The 10,000-nt window shown below is 49.7% G+C and overlaps 1 pseudogene; it reads left to right on the forward strand.

Moving 5' to 3' along the window:
• Positions 1-10,000, forward strand: part of LOC121846407 — a 78,439-nt pseudogene that overhangs the window by 10,688 nt on the left and 57,751 nt on the right.

Raw genomic sequence — 10,000 nt, forward strand, 5'->3', positions numbered from 1 at the left:
TGCATGCATTATTTGGTGTTTTAAGTTGTACACAGAGGACATTTGTCCAAGGCCTTGTCTCTCAGCTCGTTCACAGCTTTGTCGAGGTTAACAGTGGTGCTGATGTTTAGGCAGAGGTTTGTATAGTTTTTTGTGTGCTCTAGGGCAACGGTGTCTAGATGGAATTTGTATTTGTGGTCCTGGTGACTGAACCTTTTTTTGGAGCATCATTATTTTTGTCTTACTGAGATTTACTGTCAGGGCCCAGGTCTGACAGTATCTGTGCAGAAGATCTAGGTGCTGCTGTAGCTCCTCCTTGGTTGGTGACAGAAGCACCAGATCATCAGCAAATAATAGACATTTGACTTCTAGTAGGGTGAGGCCGGGTGCTGCAGACTGTTCTAGTGCCCTCACCAATTCAGTGATACAGTTGAAGTCAGAAGTTTACATACACTTAGGTTGGAGTCGTTAAAACTCATTTTTCAACCACTCCACACATTTCTTGTTAACAAACTATAGTTTTGGCAAGTCGTTTAGGACATCTACTTTGTACATGAAACAAGTCATTTTTCTAACAATTGTTTACAGACAGATTATTTCACTTATATCACAATTCCACGAATTCACTTGTATCACAAGATTCACCGTATCACAATTCCAGTAGATCAGAAGTTTACATACACTAAGTTGACTGCCTTTAAACAGCTTGGAAAATTCCAGAAAATGATGTCATGGCTTTAGAAGCTTCTGATAATTGACATCATTTGAGTGGTGTACCTGTTGATGTATTTCAAGGCCTACCTTCAAACACAGCGCCTCTTTGCTTGACATCATGGGAAAATCAAAATAAATCAGCCAAGACCTCAGAAAAGAATTGTAGACCTCCACAAGTCTGGTTCATCCTTGGGAGCAATTTCCAAACGCCTGAAGGTGCCACATTCATCTGTACAAACAATAGTACGTAAGTATAAACACCATGGGATCACGCAGCCGTCATACCGCTCAGGAAGGAGACGTGCTCTGTCTCCTAGAGATGAACGTACTTTGGTGTGAAAAGTGCAAATCAATCCCAGAACAACAGCAAAGGACCTTGTGAAGATGCTGGAGGAAACAGGTACAAAAGTATCTATATTCACAGTGAAACGAGTCCTATATCGACATAACCTGAAAGGCCGCTCTATCCCTGTCACATTCTGAGAAGAAGTTCCTCTCCTAACCTCTATCCCTGTCACATTCTGAGAATAAGTTCCTCTCCTAACCTCTATCCCTGTCACATTCTGAGAAGAAGTTCCTCCCCTAAACTCTATTCCTGGTTCAAGTGGTGCATGGCTCCCGAGTGGCACAGCGGTCTAAAGCACTGCATTTCAGTTCAACAGGCAACACTGCAGTCCCTGGTTTGAATCCAGGCTGTATCACATCTGGCCGTGATTGGGAGTCCCATGGGCGGCTCACTATTGGGCAAGCGTCGTCCGGGCTTGGCCGGGGTAGGCCGTCATTGTAAATAACAAATTTGTTCTTATTAACTGACTTGCCTAGTAAAATAAAAATTAAACCAATCCCTGTCACATTCTGTGAATAAGTTCCTCTCCTAACCTCTATCCCTGTCACATTCTGAGAATAAGTTCCTGGTTCAAGTGGTCTCCAACCTCTATCCCATTTGTCACATTCTGAGAATAAGTTCCTCTGGCCTAACCTCTATCCCTGTCACATTCTGAGAATAACAAAGTTCCTCTTGCCTAGTAAAATAAAACCTCTATCCCTGTCACATTCTGTGAATAAGTTCCTCTCCTAACCTTGCTTCTCTTGATGGTTTACAGTGACTCATATATTTTGTAACATTCCAGTCCCAACCAAACAAACAATAGACGGTTGAGTTCCCTGGTGTGTGTTCATACCTCAGCCTACGGTTCTGTGTGCACCTCGACTCTGCTCTGCTCTGCACCACCCACCATCCCTGACACCTACTGCACCTGACTAAACACATTTCTCACATTCTCACTTTCTCTTTTTGTGTGTCTCTCTCTCTTTCTTGCTCCCTACCTCTCTATGTCTCTCTCTACCTCTCTCCCCCTCTCTCTCTCTCTCTCTCTCTCTCTCTCTCTCTACCGCTCTCTCTCTCCCTACCTCTCTATCTCTCTCTCTCCCTACTCTCTCTCTCTCTCTCTACCGCTCTCTCTCTCCCTACCTCTCTCTCTCTCTCTCTCTCTCTCTCTCTCTCTCTCTCTCTCTCTCTCTCTCTCTCTCTTTCTCTCTATCCCTACCTCCCACTCTCTGTCTCTTTCCCTCTCCCTACCTCTCTCTCTCTCTCTCCCTACCTCTCTCTCTCTCTCTCTCTCCCTACCTCTCTCTCTCTCCCTCTCTCTCCCTACCTCTCTCTCTCTCTCTCTCTCTCTATCCCTACCTCTCTCTCTCTCTCTCTCTCTCTCTCCCTACCTCTCTCTCTCTCCTCTCTCTCTCTCTCTCTCTCTCTCCCTCTTTCTCTCTCCTTCCTATCTATTTTTCTGTCTTTCTCTGTATGTCTCCCCCCTTACACTCCTACAGAAGAGCCACGTTTATAAGAAAACCCTGCAGGCTCTGATCTACCCCATCTCCTGCACCACGCCCCATGCCTTCCAGGTGTGGACTGCCTCCACACCCACCTACTGCTATGAGTGTGAGGGGCTGCTGTGGGGCATCGCCCGCCAGGGCATGAGGTGTGCTGAGTGTGGGGTCAAAGTTCACGAGAAGTGCCAGGAGCTGCTCAACGCTGACTGTCTGCAGAGTGAGTAGAGGAGGAATAGGAGGGGGGAAGGAAGGGTAGAGGGGAAGATGAGGGGGAGGTTGGGGATGAAAAGCTGAGGCTGTTCAATTTTTCTGTAACTCTCCTCCCCCTCTCCTCCCCCTCTCCTCCCCCTCTCCGTCCCTCTCTCCGTCCCTCTCTCCTCCCTTCTCTCCACCCCCTCTCCTCCCTTCTCTCCTCCCCCTCTCCGTCCCTCTCGCCTCCCTTCTCTCCTCCCCCTCTCCTCTCCTCTCTCTCCCCCCTCTCCGTCCCTCTCTACTCCCTTCTCTCCTCCCCCCTCTCCTCCCCCTCTCCTCCTCCTCTCCTCCCCTCTTTCCACTCCCCCTCTCCTTCCCCTCTCCGTCCCTCTCTCTCCCTTCTCTCCTTCCCCTCTCCATCCCTCTCTCCTCCCTTCTCTCCTCCCCCTCTCCTCCCTTCTCTCCTCCCCCTCTCCATCCCTCTCTCCTCCCTTCTCTCCTCCCCCTCTCCTCCCATCACGCCTTCCCTCTATCCAGGGGCGGCTGAGAAGAGCTCTAAGACAGGAGCAGAGGACCGGACCCAGCACATCATCACAGCCATGAAGGACAGGATGAAGATCAGGGAGAGGAACAAGCCGGAGATCTTTGAGGAGATCAGGGCTGTGTTCGCCGTCACTAAGCTGCTCCATGCGCAGCAGATGAAGACTATTAAACAGAACGTGTTAGACGGAACCTCCAAGTGGTCTGCCAAGATCACCATCACTGGTACGTACTGTACCGAACCACAAAGTACCGCACTGCAACTACAGCACCCCACCTCACCACATCCCACCGCACTGCACCACAACAACCCACCACACCATCCCCACATTACCCCACCACACCGCCACAACAGTACCCCACCACACCTCCCCAACATTACCCCACCACATTACCACACATTACCCCACAACACCTCCACAACAGTACCCCACCACATTACTCCACATTACCCCACCACACCGCCACAACAGTACCCCACCACACCATCCCCACATTACCCCACAACACCGCCACAACAGTACCCCACCACACCATCCCCACATTACCCCACAACACCGCCACAACAGTACCCCACCACACCATCCCCACACTACCCCACATTACCCCACATTACCCCACCACACCTCCACAACATTACCCCACCACACCTCCACAACATTACCCCACCACACCATCCCCACATTACCCCACCACCCCACCACACCTCCCCACATTACCCCACCACACCTCCACAACACTACCCCACCACACCATCCCCACATTACCCCACCACACCTCCACAACAGTACCCCACCACACCATCCCCACATTACCCCACCACACCGCCACAACAGTGCCCCACCACACCATCCCCACATTACCCCCCACCCCACAACACCGCCACAACAGTACCCCACCACACCATCCCCACATTACCCCACCCACCTCCCCCACATTACCCCACCACACCATCCCCACATTACCCCACCACACCTCCACAGCAGTACCCCACCACACCATCCCACATTACCCCACCACACCTCCACAACAGTACCCCACCACACCATCCCCACATTACCCCACAACACCGCCACAACAGTACCCCACCACACCATCCCCACCACCCCACCACCCCACCACACCTCCCAACATTACCCCACCACACCTCCACAACACTACCCACCACACCATCCCCACCACACCGCCACAACATTACCCCACCACACCATCCCCACATTACCCCACAACACCCCACAACACCGCCACAACATTACCCTACCCCCTCCACACCATCCCCACACACCCCACCACACCATCCCAACATTACCCCACCACACCTCCACAACATTACCCCACCACACCTCCCCAACATTACCCCCCCACCCCACATTACACCTCCACAACAACTCCACAACCGCCACAACATTACCCCACCACACCATCTCCACATTACCCCACAACACCGCCACAGCATTACCCTACCACACCTCCACAACAGTACCCCACCATACCGCCCCACAGCACCCCACCACACCGCCCCACAGCACCACTGGAATCAAACCAAGGTCTGTAGTGACGCCTTAAGCACTGAGATACAGTGCCTTAGACCGCTGCGCCACTCGGGAGCCCAAAAATGGCCAGATCTAACTTTTTGGAAATATCCTGCTGGGTGTGAGTGTATCTCGCTTTATTCACGCTGTTGAAGTTGACAAGACACTATAGTACCTGTGTACCTTTGCCAGAAGGTGAGGAGAAGTCTTTGAATAGATATTTGAATAGATATGACACTATTATTACACAGCACTTTTAAACCATGTTTCAAAATGACCTGGTGATTTTAACACGGTCTCCCCGCTGTAGTGACTGGATTGGTCAGATAGCCACAGTAACAACCAGCTGTCTGATAAACATCTGGTAACCCTAATGTACTAGATGGTTATGTTTAGCTGCAGGGAAGTTACCGAGGTGAAACAGCCTGCCACTGCTTGGTGTCAGTGTACACACAGACAGACAGACAGACAGACAGACAGACAGACAGACAGACAGACAGACAGACAGACAGACAGACAGACAGACAGACAGACAGACAGACAGACAGACAGACAGACAGACAGACAGACAGACAGACAGACAGACAGACAGACAGACAGACAGACAGACTTGGTCAAAGTGTGTGTGACTAATAACTAATAACGTGTGTGTGTGTGTGTGTTTGTGTGTTTGTGTGTGTGTGTGTGTGTGTGTTTGTGTTTTTGTGTGTGTGTGTGTGTGTGTGTGTGTGTGTGTGTGTTTGTGTGTGTGTGTGTTTGTGTGTGTGTGTGTGTGTGTGTGTGTGTGTGTGTGTGTGTGTGTGTGTGTGTGTGTGTGTGTGTGTGTTAGTTGTCAGTGCTCAGGGTCTCCAGGCTAAAGACAGGACTGGCTCCAGTGACCCCTACGTGACCATCCAGGTGGGGAAGACTAAGAAGAGAACCAAGACCATCTACGGAAACCTCAACCCTGTCTGGGAAGAGACGTTCAGCTTGTAAGACTTTTCCTTCTTCCTCCTCCTCTTCTTTACCCTCTCTTCTCGCCCACTCCTTCTTCCTAATCCTCTTCCTCCTCTTCGTCTTCAACCCTTCCCTTCTCCATCCTTTGACCTCACCCTTTGTGCCTACATCTCCCACAATCCTCCTCCTCCTCTTCCTCCCTCCTCCCTTTCTCCTTTTCAGATTTTTGTGTTTGTTAAATGTTGAGTCATAAACGTTGATGTATAAATGTGCAAAGACTGAATAATGACATCACCGTCCTCCTCCCCAGTGAGTGCCACAACACGTCAGAACGTATCAAGCTGCGTGTTTGGGACGAGGATGATGACATTAAGTCCAGGGTGAAACAGCGTCTCAAGAGAGAGTCTGATGACTTCCTGGGTCAGAGCATCATCGAGGTCAGAACACTCAGCGGAGAGATGGACGTCTGGTACAACCTGGGTACGGAGTCACATACAGGCCTACCTATCTATCTACCTACCTACCTATCTACCTACCTACCTACCTACCTACCTACCTACCTACCTACCTATCTACCTACCTACCTACCTGCCTGCCTGCCTGCCTGCCTGCCTGCCTGCCTGCCTGCCTGCCTGCCTGCCTGCCTGCCTGCCTGCCTACCTGCCTGCCTACCTACATACCTGCCTGCCTGCCTGCCTAAATGCCTAACACCTGCCTGCCTGCCTGCCTGCCTGCCTGCCTGCCTGCCTGCCTGCCTAAATGCCTGCCTGCCTAAATGCCTGCCTGCCTACATGCCTAAATGCCTGCCTGCATGCCTAAATGCCTGCCTGCCTGCCTACATACCCACCTGCCTGCCTAAATGCCCACCTACCTGCATGCCTAAATGCCTGCCTGCCTGCATGCCTAAATGCCTGCCTGCCTGCCTGCCAAATGCCTGCCTGCCTGCCTAAATGCCTGCCTGCCACCCACCCACCTGCCTAAATGCCTGCCTGCCTGCATGCCTAAATGCCTGCCTGCCTGCCTGCCTGCCTGCCTAAATGCCTGCCTACATACCCACCTGCCTGCCTAAATGCCTACCTATGCCTAAATGCCTGCCTGCCTGCCTGCCTGCCTACCTGCCTGCCTACCTACCTACCTACCTAAATACCTACCTACCTACCTAAATACCTACCTACCTACATACCTAAATACCTACCTACCTGCATACCTAAATATGTACTTAGCCAGGCCAGTCTCCCCTTTAGGCTTTTTGTTGCTTGGTTGTGTTATACAGACATCTACACTTTTAATAATACATGTGTTATTATGGTTGTATCCTGGGGAGTTGCACTGTATGTTAAGTTGTTTCACAAGTGTGAACACTGTCGATCTCTCCCTCTCCTCTTCCTCTTCCTCTCTCCCTCTCTCCCTCTCTCTCCTCTTCCTCTTCCTCTCTCCCTCTCTCACCCTCTCTCCCTCTCTTTCTCTCTCTCCCTCTCCCTGTCCCTCTTCCCCCCCCCTATCTCTCTCTCTCTGTCTCTCGTGCTTCTACACCTGCATTGCTTGCTGTTTGGGGTTTTAGGCTGGGTTTCTGTACAGCACTTTGAGATATCAGCTGATGTACGAAGGGCTATGTAAATAAAATTGATTTTGATTTGATCTCTCTCTCTCTCTCTCTCTCTCTCTCTCTCTCTCTCAATTCAATTTGCTTTATTGGCATGATGTAACAATGTACATATTGCCAAAGATTACTTTGGATATTTACAATATTAAAATAATACGAATCAAAATTGTCAACGGGACGACAGTAACAACAATTACCAAGGGTAAAAAACAAACATACTGTATATTGAACAATAACAATAAGCACAGAGGACATGTGCAGGTTGGTTGGTCTGTCAGACACTGTCCCTCATCTTATGGCAGGCAGCAATGTAGTGCGCTGCCAACCCACAGCTCTCTGCGTCCTCCCCCAACAGGACGGGTACTCTCATCAGAGAGGTCTTTGAAACCTTGAATAAGGGTTTCACTGTTGGGGAAATGACACTCTAATTGTTTTATATATTTTTTAAACATTTTGTCAGGAAATGCATCTCCGTCTCAGGTTCTGCTGTTGTGCAGTGGTTGCACAGCCTTTCCTCTACAGGGAGCCAGGTTTTCCTGTGTCTACCCTTCTCAATGGCACGGATGTGCTCACTGAGCCTGTACTTTGTCAAGGACTTTCTAAGGTTTTGATCAGTAACCATGTTCAAACAGTTAGCTGTTAGCCACGATGTCGATTTAGGGCCAGATAGCACTGCATTTTGCTTTGTGCTTGTGTTTCCCAATAAGATATGTAGTTTTGTTTTGATTGTGTTATAATTTGTTTTATTCTGATTGATTGGATGTTCTGGTTCTGAGGCTTCAGTGTGTTAGTAGAACAGGTTAGTGAACTCAGCCCCAGGACCAGCTGGATGAGGGGACTGAGGCTTCAGTGTGTTAGTAGAACAGGTTAGTGAACTCAGGACCAGGACCAGCTGGATGAGGGGACTGAGGCTTCAGTGTGCTGGTAGAACAGGTTTGTGAACTCAGCCCCAGGACCAGCTGGATGAGGGGACTGAGGCTTCAGTGTGTTAGTAGAACAGGTTTGTGAACTCAGCCCCAGGACCAGCTGGATGAGGGGACTGAGGCTTCTTCAGGTTTGTGAACTCAGGACCAGCAGGATAGGGGAAGGCTTCAGGTTAGTAGAACTGAACTCAGCCCAGGACCAGCTGGATGAGGGGACTGAGGCTTCAGTGTGTTAGTAGAACAGGTTTGTGAACTCAGCCCCAGGACCAGCTGGATGAGGGGACTGAGGCTTCAGTGTGTTAGTTGAACAGGTTTGTGAACTCAGCCCCAGGACCAGCAGGATGAGGGGACTGAGGCTTCAGTGTGTTAGTAGAACAGGTTTGTGAACTCAGGACCAGCAGGATGAGGGGACTGAGGCTTCAGTGTGTTAGTAGAACAGGTTTGTGAACTCAGGACCAGCAGGATGAGGGGACTGAGGCTTCAGTGTGTTAGTAGAACAGGTTTGTGAACTCAGGACCAGCCAGGGGACTGAGGCTTCAGTGTGTTAGTAGAACAGGTTTGTGAACTCAGGACCAGCAGGATGAGGGGACTGAGGCTTCAGTGTGTTAGTAGAACAGGTTTGTGAACTCAGGACCAGCAGGATGAGGGGACTGAGGCTTCAGTGTGTTAGTAGAACAGGTTTGTGAACTCAGGACCAGCAGGATGAGGGGACTGAGGCTTCAGTGTGTTAGTAGAACAGGTTTGTGAACTCAGGACCAGCAGGATGAGGGGACTGAGGCTTCAGTGTGTTAGTAGAACAGGTTTGTGAACTCAGCCCCAGGACCAGCTGGATGAGGGGACTGAGGCTTCAGTGTGTTAGTAGAACAGGTTTGTGAACTCAGCCCCAGGACCAGCTGGATGAGGGGACTCTATTCTTTGCCTAGTTATTTTTTCCAAAACTTACTTGCTCTTTTTTGAGTTTATATTATTAGTGGATATTAGCCTAATTCTGCCCTGCATGCGTTGTTTGTAGTTTTCCTCTGGACTCTGCATGGAGGGTTTCAATGGGGTGTTTGTCCAATTTGGTGAAATTTTGTTTTGCAAGTGGACCCCACACCTCGCTGCCATTACGTGCAATTGGTTCAATGACACATTAAATTAGTTTTAGCCTAATTTTAATTAGGTATTACAATTTGAATGTGTTTTTTAATGGCGTAGATAGCCCTGCGTGCTTTCTCTCTCAGTTCATCCACTGCCTCATTAAGGTGTCCAGTTGAGCTTATTTTTAAACCTAAGTAATTTTAGTGTGTACAGTACACTATATATTTTGGACTAATTCCCTGAGATCTGTATCTTCTCTGGAAAATAATTATTTTAATATTCTTGGGGTTTACTGCCAGGGCCCAGGTCTGGCATTACTGCTCTTGCAGGTCCAGGCTCTGCTGTAGACTGTCTCATTCTCTCTGTCTCTCTCTCTGTCTCTCTCTCTCTCTCTCCCTTTTCCTCTCTCTCTCTCTCCCTCTCATTCTCTCTCTCTCTGTCTCCCTTTTCCTCTCTCTCTCTCTCCCTCCCCCTCTCTCTCTCTCCCTCCCCCTCTCTCTCTCTCTCTCTCTCTCTCTATCTCTCTCTCTCTCTCCCTCCCCCTCTCTCTCTCTCTCTCTCTCTCTCTCTCTCTCTTCTCTCTCTCTCTCTCTCTCTCTTTCTTTCTCAGTTAAACGTGTGTCCCTAGCAACAGGGCAGCCTGTGCCTCTTTGCCTCCTGAATATTAATGA

Source organism: Oncorhynchus tshawytscha, linkage group LG04 (genome assembly GCF_018296145.1).
Source record: "Oncorhynchus tshawytscha isolate Ot180627B linkage group LG04, Otsh_v2.0, whole genome shotgun sequence".
Lineage (NCBI taxonomy): Eukaryota > Metazoa > Chordata > Actinopteri > Salmoniformes > Salmonidae > Oncorhynchus > Oncorhynchus tshawytscha.